The sequence below is a fragment of the Neovison vison genome, chromosome 9, assembly GCF_020171115.1.
Source record: "Neovison vison isolate M4711 chromosome 9, ASM_NN_V1, whole genome shotgun sequence".
In the NCBI taxonomy this organism is placed as follows: domain Eukaryota; kingdom Metazoa; phylum Chordata; class Mammalia; order Carnivora; family Mustelidae; genus Neogale; species Neogale vison.
In genome coordinates this window covers 55,993,326-56,008,811 of record NC_058099.1, presented here as the reverse complement: position 1 = coordinate 56,008,811, position 15,486 = coordinate 55,993,326, and positions in this window count along the sequence as shown.

Sequence of the window (15,486 nt, the reverse complement as noted above, 5' to 3'; positions counted from 1 at the left end):
ATCCATCTTCTTCAAAGAAATGGAACAAATAATTTTAAAATTTATATGGAACCAGAAAAGACCTCGAATAGCCAAAGGGATATTGAAAAACAAAGCCAAAGTTGGTGGCATCACAATTCCGGACTTCAAGCTTTACTACAAAGCTGTCATCATCAAGACAGCATGGTACTGGCACAAAAACAGACACATAGACCAATGGAACAGAATAGAGAGCCCAGAAATAGACCCTCAACTCTATGGTCAACTAATCTTCGACAAAGCAGGAAAGAATGTCCAATGGAAAAAAGACAGCCTCTTCAATAAATGGTGTTGGGAAAATTGGACAGCCACGTGCAGAAAAATGAAATTGGACCATTTCCTTACACCACACACAAAAATAGATTCAAAATGGATGAAGGACCTCAATGTGAGAAAGGAATCCATCAAAATCCTTGAGGAGAACACAGGCAGCAACCTCTTCGACCTCAGCCACAGCAACATCTTCCTAGGAACATCGCCAAAGGCAAGGGAAGCAAGGGCAAAAATGAACTTTTGGGATTTCATCAAAATCAAAAGCTTTTGCACAGCAAAGGAAACAGTTAACAAAACCAAAAGACAACTGACAGAATGGGAGAAGATATTTGCAAACGACATATCAGATAAAGGACTAGTGTCCAAAATCTATAAAGAACTTAACAAACTCAACACCCAAAGAACAAATAATCCAATCAAGAAATGGGCAGAGGACATGAACAGACGTTTCTGCAAAGAAGACATCCAGATGGCCAACAGACACATGAAAAAGTGCTCCATATCACTCGGCATCAGGGAAATACAAATCAAAACCACAATGAGATATCACCTCACACCCGTCAGAATGGCTAAAATCAACAAGTCAGGAAATGACAGATGCTGGCGAGGATGCGGAGAAAGGGGAACCCTCCTACACTGTTGGTGGGAATGCAAGCTGGTGCAACCACTCTGGAAAACAGCATGGAGGTTCCTCAAAATGTTGAAAATAGAACTGCCCTATGACCCAGCAATTGCACTACTGGGAATTTACCCTAAAGATACCAACGTAGTGATCCAAAGGGGCACGTGCACCCGAATGTTTATAGCAGCAATGTCCACAATAGCCAAACTATGGAAAGAACCTAGATGTCCATCAACAGATGAATGGATCAAGAAGATGTGGTATATATACACAATGGAATACTATGCAGCCATCAAAAGAAACGAAATCTTGCCATTTGCGACAACATGGATGGAACTAGAGCGTATCATGCTTAGCGAAATAAGTCAAGCGGAGAAAGACAACTATCATATGATCTCCCTGATATGAGGGAGTGGTGATGCAACATGGGGGCTTAAGTGGGTAGGAGAAGAATCCATGAAACAAGATGGGATAGGGAGGGAGACAAACCATAAGTGACTCTTAATCTCACGAAACAAACTGTGGGTTGCTGGGGGGGAGGGGGTTGGGAGAAGGGGGGTAGGGTTATGGACATTGGGGAGGGTATGTGCTTTTGGGTAAATTGGAAGGGGAGATGAACCATGAGAGACTATGGACTCTGAAAAACAATCTGAGGGGTTTGAAGTGGCGGGGGTGTTGGAGGTTGGGGTACCAGGTGGTGGGTATTATAGAGGGCACATCTTGCATGGAGCACTGGGTGTGGTGAAAAAATAATGAATACTGTTTTTCTGAAAATAAATAAATTGGAAAAAGAAAAAAAAAATTTAAGATAAGAGCGTTGTCAGAAGGACTTGTGCAATACAAGGTTTGTTATCCAAGCTTTAGAGATGAGGATGTCAAAAATCCCCCAAAGCAGGATGATCAAAAGGTCCAGGCTGCATATCCATAGTTGTTAGGCATGGCCAACAAGAATATGAACAATTTAATCCCAGATTCTATAGCAGTTGGATGGGCAAGGTACAGGAGTCAGGACTTCTTGCTTAGGCAACTCTCCAATATTTTGGGATCATCACGGCAAGTAGTATTGCTCCGGAGATGAATGAGCTCTTAGACATAGTCCCAGGGGCCTCAGGGCAAAAGGAACTTTTGCTCGCCAAATTGAATGAGAGGCTAGAAGAATATGAGAGGATGCATCCACCACCAGGCCCTGGTGCAGCAGGACCTCGCCACCTGACGGTGGCAGAAATTAGAGGTCTAAACGTGACAAATGAAGAAGCTGCCAGACCAGAATGGAATGTGGCTAGAAACCTATATAGAAACATGATTCTTGAAGCCTTCCAGGATGCCATCAGAGTCTATAAAGGGGCTTCTAAAGCCACATCCATCAGACAGGGCCCAAAAGAACCTTATCTGGATTTCATAGATAAATTATTTGGCCAAATAGATCAAGAAATAACAGATCAGGAAATCAAGGCATACCTAAAACAGCAGCTAAGTATAAATAATGCTAATGAGGACTGCAAGGCAGCCATGAGAAATCTAAGACCAGAAGATCCTCTAGAGGACAAAATGTATGCCTGTAGGGAGATAGGGTCAAATAAACACAAAATGGCTCTCCTAGCCGAAGCCCTGCAGGCGGGGCTGCAACAAGGAGGGCGGGGAAATAGAGGAAAATGTTTTAATTGTGGTAAACCTGGTCACATAGCAAGGCAATGTTGGCCGCCCAAGAAACAACAAAAAATTACTTGCTTTAAATGTGGAAAACCAGGCCACATGCAAAAGGAATGCAAACAGGGAAACGGGCAGCTCCCCCAGGGAATGTCCCCTGGGAAAGTAATACAAGCAAGCGAATCCACCCATCAGGAGGGGAGGACCAACAAACTATATCCCTCTCTGTCCTTAGCCTAAATAGTAGGCCTATAACCCCAGTGTATGTTAATGAAAAGGAGATTCATATGCTGATAGACACTGGGGCCGATAAATCAATTATCAGCAACAAGGAAGCAAGAAAATTGGATCTAGGACCATGCTTAGAGGTAGTCAACATAGTTGGAGTAGGAGGTCTCCAAAGATTTCAAAAATATGGTCCCATAAATATTCAAGTAGAAGGAAAAAAGATTTCTTCAAAAATCTTGGTAGGAGAAGTCCCCCTGAATCTCTTAGGAAGAGATATTTTAAAGAAATTAGGGGTAAAATTAATATGTGCTAATTTATTAGATAAGATTAGGCCCTACAAAGTACAATTTAAGGACCCTACCAAGGGACCCCAAATAAAACAATGGCCCCTTAGCAAGGATAAGTTGGAGGGAATTACAGAAATCATAGAGAAGTTATTAAAGGAAGGGAAAATAGAAGAAGCAACATGGGATAACCCCTGGAACACACCCATATTTTGCATAAAAAAGAAGTCAGGAAAATACAGACTGTTAATAGATTTCAGGGAGCTTAATAAAATGACCTTAAAAGGAGAAGAAATACAATTGGGAATTCCCTTCCCTGCAGGGTTGCCAGAAAAAAAGATATATAACAGTTCTAGATATAGCAGATGCCTACTTTACTATCCCATTGGATTCTGATTTTAGGCCTTACACAGCATTCACCCTACCCTCCTTGAACAATCAGGGACAAGCCAGAAGGTTCCAATGGTGCTGTCTCCCACAAGGTTGGAGTTACAGCCCTGCTATATATCAGGGTACCCTCAGAGATATTCTCTTGCCCTGGAGAGAACAACATCCTGAGATATTGTTATACCAATACATGAATGATTTACTAATAGGATCAGATTTAAGCAAAAAGGAGCATCAAAGGGTAGTGCAAAATCTTAGAGACATGCTACTTCAATGGGGGTTTGAGACCCCAGAGGAGAAACTACAAGAAACTCCCCCATATAAATGGATGGGGGTATGAATTAGAACCTAAAACCTGCAAATTGCAAAAATGGGAACTGGAAATCCCGGAAAAACCAACTTTAAACCAACTGCAAAAGGTATTAGGGAAGATCAATTGGGCTAGCTCCATGATACCAGGATTAAAGATAAAAAACTTATGTAATTTAATGAGAGGCAATATGCAATTAGACTCCCGTAGGGAATGGACAGCCAAAGCTTTATAGGAAGTAAAATATGCCCAACAAAAGATAGCAGAAAATCAGGGATATCATTACTACATACCAGAAAAGGAGGTTTATTGCAAAATTGTAAAGGATTCTCAGGAAATAAATTATGGAATATATCAGGAAGAGCAAGGGAAAAAACAAATGCTATGGGTTGGAAGACAATCATTAAAAAAGGATATTGGGAAATCTATCCTAGATAAATTAGCCATAGCTATTCAAAATATTTGCACAGAATGCAAGACCAGATTAGGGGTAGAACCCATTATTCTACTCCCCATGGAAAAAAGAACCTTAGAAAATTGGTACAGCCAACAAAATTATCTTCGCTGGTTTCCCCATATTAAACTAATAAATGCAGATTTAATGTTTAAGGAAGTCCTAGCAAACCAAAGTGATGATCCTTTAGAGGGTGTGGAAGTCTTTTATACAGATGGAGGGAGAAAGGAACAACAAACAAAGGCAGAGAGTTCCCAGAAGATACAGTCCATATATACATCAGAGTATTATGGTTCCATCAGAAAATATGAATACCCAACTTTAAAAATATATATATTTATTTGACATACAGAGATCACAATAGGCAGAGAGGCAGGCGGGCTGGAGGGGGGAAGCAGGTTCCCTGCTGAGCAGAGAGCCTCATATGGGGCTCAATCCCAGGACCCTTGGACCATTACCTGAGCTGAAGGCAGAGGTTTTAACCCACTAAGACGCCCAGGTGCCCCCAATTTTTCTATCAACATGGATAGGACTGGAAGAGATTATGCTGAGTGAAATAAGTCAAGCAGAGAGAGTCAATTACCATATGGTTTCACTTACTTGAGAGCATAAGGAATAATATGGAAGATATTGGGAGATGGAGTGGAGAAGTGAGTTGGGGGAAATTGGAGGGGAGACAAACCATGGGAAACTTCGGACTCTGAGAAACAACTGAGGATTTTGGAGGGGAGGGTGGTGGGGGTTTGAGTGAGCCTGGTTGTGGGTATTAAGGAGGGCATGCATTGCATGGAGCACTGGGTGTGGTGCATAAACAATGAATCTTGGAACATTGAAAATAATAAATAAATAGAATTTTAAAAATAGGTAAAAATAGAAGCTGAATACCACTTTAAAAAAATTAAAATATTCTAAATGCTCCAATCAAAAGATAGAGGTTGACAGAATTGATACAAATCAAAACTTATCTATATGCTGCTTACAACAAATCAATTTAGAAGTAAAGACTTATGTAGACAGAAAATGAAAGTATAGAAAAAATTATATGAAAATAGAAGTGAAAAGAACTGGAGTAGTACAAAATACAAGAAGAGCACTGCATAATGATAACTGGAGATAATGGAGATAAGTCCAATAGGAGGCTATAACAATTGTAAAGAACCATGCACTTAACATCAGAGCTCCTAAATATATAAAATAGTTACTAACAAATATAAAATGAAAAAATTGTCAGTGATAAAATAAGAGTTGGGGACTTTAACACTGCACTTACATCAATGGAGAGATCATTCAGGCAGAAAATTGATAAGGAAATAATGTATTTAAATGATACATTGAACAAAGATGAACTTAAAGATATATTTAGAATATTCCATCCAAAAACAACACACTACATATTTCTTTAAAGCAAACAGGAACATTCTCCAGGAAAAATCACATATTAAATCACAATAAAAGTCTCAATAAATTTAAGAGGATTGAAATCATATCATACATCATTTCTGACCACAGTGGTATGAAACTACAAGTCAAGCACAAGAAAAATCTGGAAAAAAACACAAACACATAGAAGCTGAACAACTGGATACTAAGCAATTGATGGGAAAATAAAGATACTAAAGAGGAAATACGAAAATGCATGGAGACAAATGAAAGTATGAACAAATAATCCAAAATCTTGAGACATAGCAAAAGCAGTTCTAGGGAGAATTTATAATAACATAGACCTATCTTAAAAAAACAAACAAACAAACAACAACAACAAAAAAAAAAACTCAAAAAAGCAATCTAACCTTATAACCTTATAGCCTGAAGAAGTAGAAAAAGAACATACAAAGCCTAAGGTTAATATAAGGAAGGAAATATAAAAATCAGAGCAGAAATAGAGAATTAAAAAAAAACAGTAAAAATGATTAATGAAACCAAGAACTGGTTATTTGAAAAGAAAACAGAATTGATAAATCTTTAGCCAGAATCATCAAGAGAAAAAGAGAAAGGGCTCAATAAAATAAGAAAAGAAAAAAGAGAAGTAACAACTGACAACACAGGGATGCAAAGGATTATACAGATTCTTATAAGATATTATATGCCAACAAATTGAACAACCTAAGGATTATAAAGACTATTGCAAGAAATTATAGGTCAACAAATTGGACAACCTAGAAGAAATAGATAAATTCCTAGAAACACACAATCTTACAAAACTGAATGTGGAAGACATAGATCATTGAAACAGACCCATTCCTAATAAGGAAATTGAATCAGTAATCAAACTACCAGTTAAACAAAAACCTATAACTAGATGAATTCACCAAATAAAGGTGCATTCTCTAAGCATTTAAAGAAGACTTGATAATTATTTTCCTCAAACTATTCCAAATAACATAAAAGAGAAAGATAGTTTCTTAATACATTCTAAGACTAGCATTACACTGATAACAAAGCCTGAAAAAGGCAGTACAAAAAGCAAGAGACTACAGGCCAATAACACTGGAGAATATAAATGCAGAAATCCTCAAGAAAATATTAACAAATTGTATTCGGTAGTACATTGAAAAGATAGTTCACTGGCATCAAGTGAGTTTTATTGTGGGAAATCAATCAATGTGATACACCATGTTAATGAAACAAAGGATAAGAAAATATATAGTCATTTTAATGATACAGAAAAAGCATCCGACAAAAGTCAACATCCATTCATGATAAAAACTCGCCACACCATGGGTATTAGGGAACATACCTCAACATACTAAAGATCATATACAAAAAAAAAAAAAAAAGATACTTGATGTCCATCAACAGATGAATGGATAAAGAAGATGTGGTATATATATACAATGGAATACTATGCAGTCATCAAAAGAAATGAAATCTTGCCATTTGCAACAACATGGATGGAACTAGAGCGTATCATGCTTAGCGAAATAAGTCAAGCAGAGAAAGACAACTATCATATGATCTCCCTGATATGAGGAAGTGGTGATGCAACATGGGGTCTTAAGTGGGTAGAAGAATGAATGAAACAAGATGGGATTGGGAGGGAGACAAACCATAAGTGACTCTTAATCTCACAAAACAAACAGAGGGTTGCTGGGGGGAGGGGGGTTGGGAAGGGGGGTGGGGTTATGGACATTGGGGAGGGTATGTGCTTTGGTGAGTGCTGTGAAGTGTGTAAACCTGGCGATTCACAGACCTGTACCCCTGGGGATTAAAATATATGTGTATAAAAAATTAAAAATTAAAAAAAAAAAAACCACAGCTAACATCATACTCAGTGAAAAACTGAGAGATTTTCCTTTAAGATCAGGAATAAGACAAGGATGTCCAGTCTTGCCATTTTTATCCAACATGGTACTGGAAATCTTAACTATAGAAATCAGACAAGAAATCACCAAATTAACAAGGAAGTAGTTACACTGTCAGTGTTTGTAGATGACATGATACTGTACATAGAAAATTCTAAAGACTCCACCAAAAGACTATTAGAATAAATGATTTTGGTAAAGTTACATGATACAAAATTAATACACAGGCTTATGTTGCATTTCTATATACTATTAACAGAGTAGCAGAAAGATAAACTAAGAAAATAATTCCATTTACAATAGCACCAAAAAGGATAAAATACCTAAGAGTAAACTTGATCAAGGAGTAGGTTAACCTATCTTCTGCAAACTATGACATTGATGAGAAAAACTGAAGATGATACAAATGAATGAAAAGATATCCTATGTTCATGGACTAGAAGGATATTTTCAAAGTTCATATTACTCAAAGCAATCTACAGATTCAATCCAATCCCTATGAAATTACCAACAACATTTACCACAGACTAGAACACTAATACTAAAACTTATACAGAATCACAGAAGACCTGGAAATTATCAACAAATAAGGCAACCCTACTGAATGGGAAAGATGTTTGCATATGATATATCTAATAAGGGACTAATATCCATACAGGAACTTAGAGAACTTAAAACCAGAAAACAAAACAAAACAAAGCAAATAATCTAATAAAAAGAATGGGCAGAAGACCTACAGATGGCCAAGAGATGCATGAAAAGATGCTCAACATCACAAACCATCAAGGAAATAAAAATCAAAACCACAATGAGATATCTAACTCCTGTCAAAATGGCTAGAATCAAAAAGACAAGAAATAAAAAATGTTGGCAATGGTGTGGAGAAAAAGGAACACTCGTGCAGTATCGGTGGGAATGTAAACTATGCAACTGCTGTGGAAGACATTATGGACATTCCTCAAAAAATGGAAAATGGAAATACCTTAAGATCCAGTAATTCCTCTTCTGAGTGTTTACCATAGAAAATGAAAACACTATTGGAAAATATATATGCATCCCTATGCTTCTTGCAACATTATTTACAATACCCAATTTATGTAAGCAATTAAGTATCTCTCACTTGATGAACAAATAAATGGGTAATTAAATAAAAAAGATGTGATACACACACCACACACACAAACACACACACATACACTTACACAATGTAATATTACTTAGCCATATATGAGAGTAAGTTCTTTCCATTTGTGACAACATGGATGGACTCAGAGAGTATCATTCTAAGTAAATAATTCAGGCAGAGAATGACTAATACCATGTTATTCCATTTATATGTAGAATATAAAGAAGCAAAATCAACCAATGAGGCAATGAGAAAATGAAAATCAGAAATGGATCCAAAAAGGGAGAGGAGTCAAGATGGCGGAGAAGTAGCAGGCTGAGACTACCTCAGCTAGCAGGAGATCAGCTAGAGAGCTTATCTAAAGATTGCAAACACCTGCAAATCCATCGGCAGATCAAAGAGAAGAAGAACAGCAATTCTAGAAACAGAAAAACAACCACTTTCTGAAAGGTAGGACTGGCGGAGAAGTGAATCCAAAGAGATGGGAAGATAGACCCCGGGGGGAGGGGCCGGCTCCCGGCAAGCGGCGGAGCAACGGAGCACAAAATCAGGACTTTTAAAAGTCTGTTCCGCTGAGGGACATCGCTCCGGAGGCTAAACCGAGGCGAACCCACGCGGGGTCGGCGTGACCTCAGGTCCCGCGGGGTCACAGAAGGATTGGGGGTGTCTGAGTATCGCAGAGGTTGCGGATATTGGAACGGGAAAGCCGGCTGCAGAGACAGAGCCGACAGTAAGCTCACAGCTCGGAGTTGCCTTGAACGGGTCGCAAGCTCGGTGAGCTCGGAGCGCGGCCGGAGGTTAGGCAGACGCGAGTTACTAGGAGCTGTTCGCTGAGGGCGCACTGGGGAGCGGGGCCCCGGGCTCTCGGCTCCTCCGGGCTGGAGACCAGGAGGCCGCCATTTGTATTCCCGTCCTCCGGAACTCTACGGATAGCGCTCAGGGAACAAAAGCTCCTGAAAGCAAAGCCGAGCAGGTCACTCAGCCCGGCCCCTGGTAAGGGCGGTGTAATTCCGCCTGGGGCAAAGACACTTGAGAATCACTACACCAGGCCCCTCCCCCAGAAGATCAACAAGAAATCCAGGCAAGACCAAGTTCACCTACCAAGGAGTGCAGTTTCAATACCAAGGAGAGAGCAGCAGAATTCCAGAGGAGGAGAAAACAAACCATGGAACTCATGGCTTTCTGCCTGTGATTTTTTAGTCTTGCAGTTAATTTAATTTTTTCTTTTTCATTTTTTTTCTCTTCTTCTGCTAAAATTTTTTATAACTTTTACCCTTTTCTTTTTTAACGTTTATTAACTAGATTATCTAATATATATATTTTTCTTTTTTATACTTTTCTTTATTCATTTTCTTTTTTTTAGTTCTTTTTTTTTTCTTCTTTTTTCTTTCTTTCTTTTTGAACCTCTTTTTATCCCCAAATCAGAAGAGATCCTAATCTCTTCAATCTTTTTTTTTCTTAATTCTTTTTTAAATTCTTGATTGAATTTTTAATTCAATCTCTTTTTTTTAATTATTTTTTTCTTTTTTTTCTTTCTTTCTTTTAGAACCTCTTTTTATCCCCAAATCAGAAGAGATCCCAATCAGAAGAGATTGGGAGATCCCAATCAGAAGAGATTGGGAGATCCCAATCAATGGAGATCCCAATCAGAGGAGATCCCTCACCCAATCGTGATAGGGGAGAAATCCCCCCTCACGATTTGGGATCTCTTCTGATTTGGTTAAAGCATACTTTCCTGGTATTGTTGCCACTCTTTTAGTATTTTACTTGCTCCTTCATATACTCTTAGCAGGACAAAATGAAAAGGCAGAAAAATTCACAACAAAAAAAAGAACAAGAGGCAGTACCGAAGGCTAGGGACCTAATCAATACAGACATTGGTAATATGTCAGATCTAGAGTTCAAAATGACAATTCTCAAGGTTATAGCCGGGCTTGAAAAAGGCATGGAAGATATTAGAGAAACCCTCTCCAGAGATATAAAAGCCCTTTCTGGAGAAATAAAAGAACTAAAATCTAACCAAATTGAAATGAAAAAAGCTATTAATGAAGTTCAATCAAAAATGGAGGCTCTCACTGCTAGGATAAATGAGGCAGAAGAAAGAATTAGCGATATAGAAGACCAAATGACAGAGAATAAAGAAGCTGAGCAAAAGAGGGACAAACAGCTACTGGACCATGAGGGGAGAATTCGAGAGATAAGTGACACCATAAGACGAAACAACATTAGAATAATTGGGATTCCAGAAGAAGAAGAAAGAGAGAGGGGAGCAGAAGGTGTACTGGAGAGAATTATTGGGGAGAATATCCCCAATATGGCAAAGGGAACGAGCATCAAAATTCAGGAGGTTCAGAGAACACCCCTCAAAATCAATAAGAATAGGCCCACACCCTGTCACCTAATAGTAAAATTTACAAGCCTTAGTGACAAAGAGAAAATCCTGAAAGCAACCCGGGAAAAGAAGTCTGTAACATACAATGGTAAAAGTATTAGATTGGCAGCTGACTTATCCACAGAGACCTGGCAGGCCAGAAAGAGCTGGGATGATATTTTCAGAGCACTAAACGAGAAAAACATGCAGCCAAGAATACTATATCCAGCTAGGCTATCATTGAAAATAGAAGGAGAGATTAAAAGCTTCCAGGACAAACAAAAACTGAAAGAATTTGCAAACACCAAACCAGCTCTACAGGAAATACTGAAAGGGGTCCTCTAAGCAAAGAGAGAGCCTACAAGTGGTAGATCAGAAAGGAACAGAGACAATATACAGTAACAGTCACCTTACAGGCAATACAATGGCACTAAAATCATATCTCTCAATAGTTACCCTGAATGTTAATGGGCTAAATGCCCCAATCAAAAGACACAGGGTATCAGAATGGATAAAAAAACAAAACCCATCTATATGTTGCCTCCAAGAAACTCATTTTAAACCCGAAGACACCTCCAGACTTAAAGTGAGGGGGTAGAAAAGAATTTACCATGCTAATGGACATCAAAAAAAGCAGGAGTGGCAATCCTTATATCAGATCAATTAGATTTTAAGCCAAAGACTATAATAAGAGATGAAGAAGGACAGTATATCATAATCAAAGGCTCTGTCCAACAAGAAGATCTAACAATTTTAAATATCTATGCCCCCAACGTGGGCGCAGCAAATTATATAAACCAATTTATACAAAATCAAAGAAACACATCAACAATAATACAATAATAGTAGGGGACTTTAACACTCCCCTCACTGAAATGGACAGATCATCCAAGCAAAAGATCAACAGGGAAATAAAGGCCTTAAATGATACACTGGATGAGATGGACATCACAGATATATTCAGCACATTCCATCCCAAAGCAACAGAATACACATTCTTCTCTAGTGCACATGGAACATTCTCCAGAATAGATCACATCCTCAGTCCTAAATCAATACTACTCAACCAGTATCAAAAAATTGGGATCATTCCCTGCATATTTTCAGACCACAATGCTCTGAAGCTAGAACTCAACCACAAGAGGAAGTTTGGAAAGAACCCAAATACATGGAGACTAAATAGCATCCTTCTATAGAATGAATGGGTCAACCGGGAAATTAAAGAAGAATTGAAAAAAATCATGGAAACAAATGATAATGAAAATACAACGGTTCAAAATCTGTGGGACACAACAAAGGCAGTCCTGAGAGGAAAATATATAGCGGTATAAGCTTTTCTCAAGAAACACCAAAGAAATACAAACTATTATAAGAACATACCATGAGCAACTCTACGCCAACAAATTTGACAATCTGGAAGAAATGGATGCATTCCAGGAAACATATAAACTACCAAAATTGAACCAGGAAGAAATAGAAAGCCTGAACAGACCCATAACCAGTAAGGAGATTGAAACAGTCATTAAAAATCTCCAAACAAACAAAAGCCCAGGGCCAGATGGCTTCCCGGGGGAATTCTACCAAACATTTAAAGAAGAACTAATTCCTATTCTCCTGAAACTGTTCCAAAAAATAGAAATGGAAGGAAAACTTCCAAACTCATTTTATGAGGCCAGCATCACCTTGATCCCAAAACCAGACAAGGACCCCATCAAAAAAGAGAGCTATAGACCAATATCCTTGATGAACACAGATGTAAAAATTCTCACCAAAATACTAGCCAATAGGATTCAACAGTACATTAAAAGGATTATTCACCACGACCATGTGGGATTTATCCCAGGGCTGCAAGGTTTTTCAACATCCGCAAATCAGTCAATGTGATACAACACATCAATAAAAGAAAGAACAAGAACCATATGATACTCTCAATAGATGCTGAAAAAGCATTTGACAAAGTACAGCATCCCTTCCTGATCAAAACCCTTCAAAGTGTAGGGATAGAGGGCACATACCTCAATATCATCAAAGCCATCTATGAAAAACCCACTGCAAATATCATTCTCAATGGAGAAAAACTGAAAGCTTTTCCACTAAGGTCAGGAACACGGCAGGGATGTCCATTATCACCACTGCTATTCAACATAGTACTAGAAGTGCTAGCCTCAGCAATCAGACAACAAAAGGAAATTAAAGGCATCCAAATCGGCAAAGAAGAAGTCAAATTATCACTCTTCGCAGATGATATGATACTCTATGTGGAAAACCCAAAGACTCCACTCCAAAACTGCTAGAACTTATACAGGAATTCAGTAAAGTGTCAGGATATAAGATCAGTGCACAGAAATCAGTTGCATTTCTCTACACCAAGAACAAGACAGAAGAAAGAGAAATTAAGGAGTCAATCCCATTTACAATTGCACCCCAAACCATAAGATACCTAGGAATAAACCTAACCAAAGAGGCTAAGAATCTATACTCAGAAAACTATAAAGTACTCATGAAAGAAATTGAAGAAGACACAAAGAAATGGAAAAATGGTCCATGCTCCTGGATTGGAAGAATAAATATTGTGAAAATGTCTATGCTACCTAAAGCAATCTACACATTTAATGCAATTCCTATCAAAGTACCATCCATCTTTTTCAAAGAAATGGAACAAATAATTTTAAAATTTATATGGAACCAGAAAAGACCTCGAATAGCCAAAGGGATATTGAAAAACAAAGCCAAAGTTGGTGGCATCACAATTCCGGACTTCAAGCTTTACTACAAAGCTGTCATCATCAAGACAGCATGGTACTGGCACAAAAACAGACACATAGACCAATGGAACAGAATAGAGAGCCCAGAAATAGACCCTCAACTCTATGGTCAACTAATCTTCGACAAAGCAGGAAAGAATGTCCAATGGAAAAAAGACAGCCTCTTCAATAAATGGTGTTGGGAAAATTGGACAGCCACGTGCAGAAAAATGAAATTGGACCATTTCCTTACACCACACACAAAAATAGATTCAAAATGGATGAAGGACCTCAATGTGAGAAAGGAATCCATCAAAATCCTTGAGGAGAACACAGGCAGCAACCTCTTCGACCTCAGCCGCAGCAACATCTTCCTAGGAACATCGCCAAAGGCAAGGGAAGCAAGGGCAAAAATGAACTTTTGGGATTTCATCAAAATCAAAAGCTTTTGCACAGCAAAGGAAACAGTTAACAAAACCAAAAGACAACTGACAGAATGGGAGAAGATATTTGCAAACGACATATCAGATAAAGGACTAGTGTCCAAAATCTATAAAGAACTTAACAAACTCAACACCCAAAGAACAAATAATCCAATCAAGAAATGGGCAGAGGACATGAACAGACGTTTCTGCAAAGAAGACATCCAGATGGCCAACAGACACATGAAAAAGTGCTCCATATCACTCGGCATCAGGGAAATACAAATCAAAACCACAATGAGATATCACCTCACACCCATCAGAATGGCTAAAATCAACAAGTCAGGAAATGACAGATGCTGGCGAGGATGCGGAGAAAGGGGAACCCTCCTACACTGTTGGTGGGAATGCAAGCTGGTGCAACCACTCTGGAAAACAGCATGGAGGTTCCTCAAAATATTGAAAATAGAACTGCCCTATGACCCAGCAATTGCACTACTGGGAATTTACCCTAAAGATACAAACGTAGTGATCCAAAGGGGCACGTGCACCCGAATGTTTATAGCAGCAATGTCCACAATAGCCAAACTATGGAAAGAACCTAGATGTCCATCAACAGATGAATGGATCAAGAAGATGTGGTATATATACACAATGGAATACTATGCAGCCATCAAAAGAAACGAAATCTTGCCATTTGCGACAACATGGATGGAACTAGAGCGTATCATGCTTAGCGAAATAAGTCAAGCGGAGAAAGACAAATATCATATGATCTCCCTGATATGAGGAAGTGGTGATGCAACATGGGGGCTTAAGTGGGTAGGAGAAGAATCCATGAAACAAGATGGGATAGGGAGGGAGACAAATCATGAGTGACTCTTAATCTCACGAAACAAACTGTGGGTTGCTGGGGGGTGGGGGTTTGGGAGAAGGGGGGTGGGGTTATGGACATTGGGGAGGGTATGTGCTTTTGGGTCAATTGGAAGGGGAGATGAACCATGAGAGACTATGGACTCTGAAAAACAATCTGAAGGGTTTGAAGTGGCGGGGGGGTGGGAGGTTGGGGTACCAGGTGGTGGGTATTATAGAGGGCACAGCTTGCATGGAGCACTGGGTGTGGTGAAAAAATAATGAATACTGTTTTTCTGAAAATAAATAAATTGGAAAAAAGAAAAAAATAAATGGATCCGTAAATACAGAAATCAAACTGGTGGTTGTCAGTAAACATGGGGAAGGGGAATGGACAAAATAAGTTAAGGGGAGTGGGAGATAAAGCTTTCAGTTATGGAAAGAAT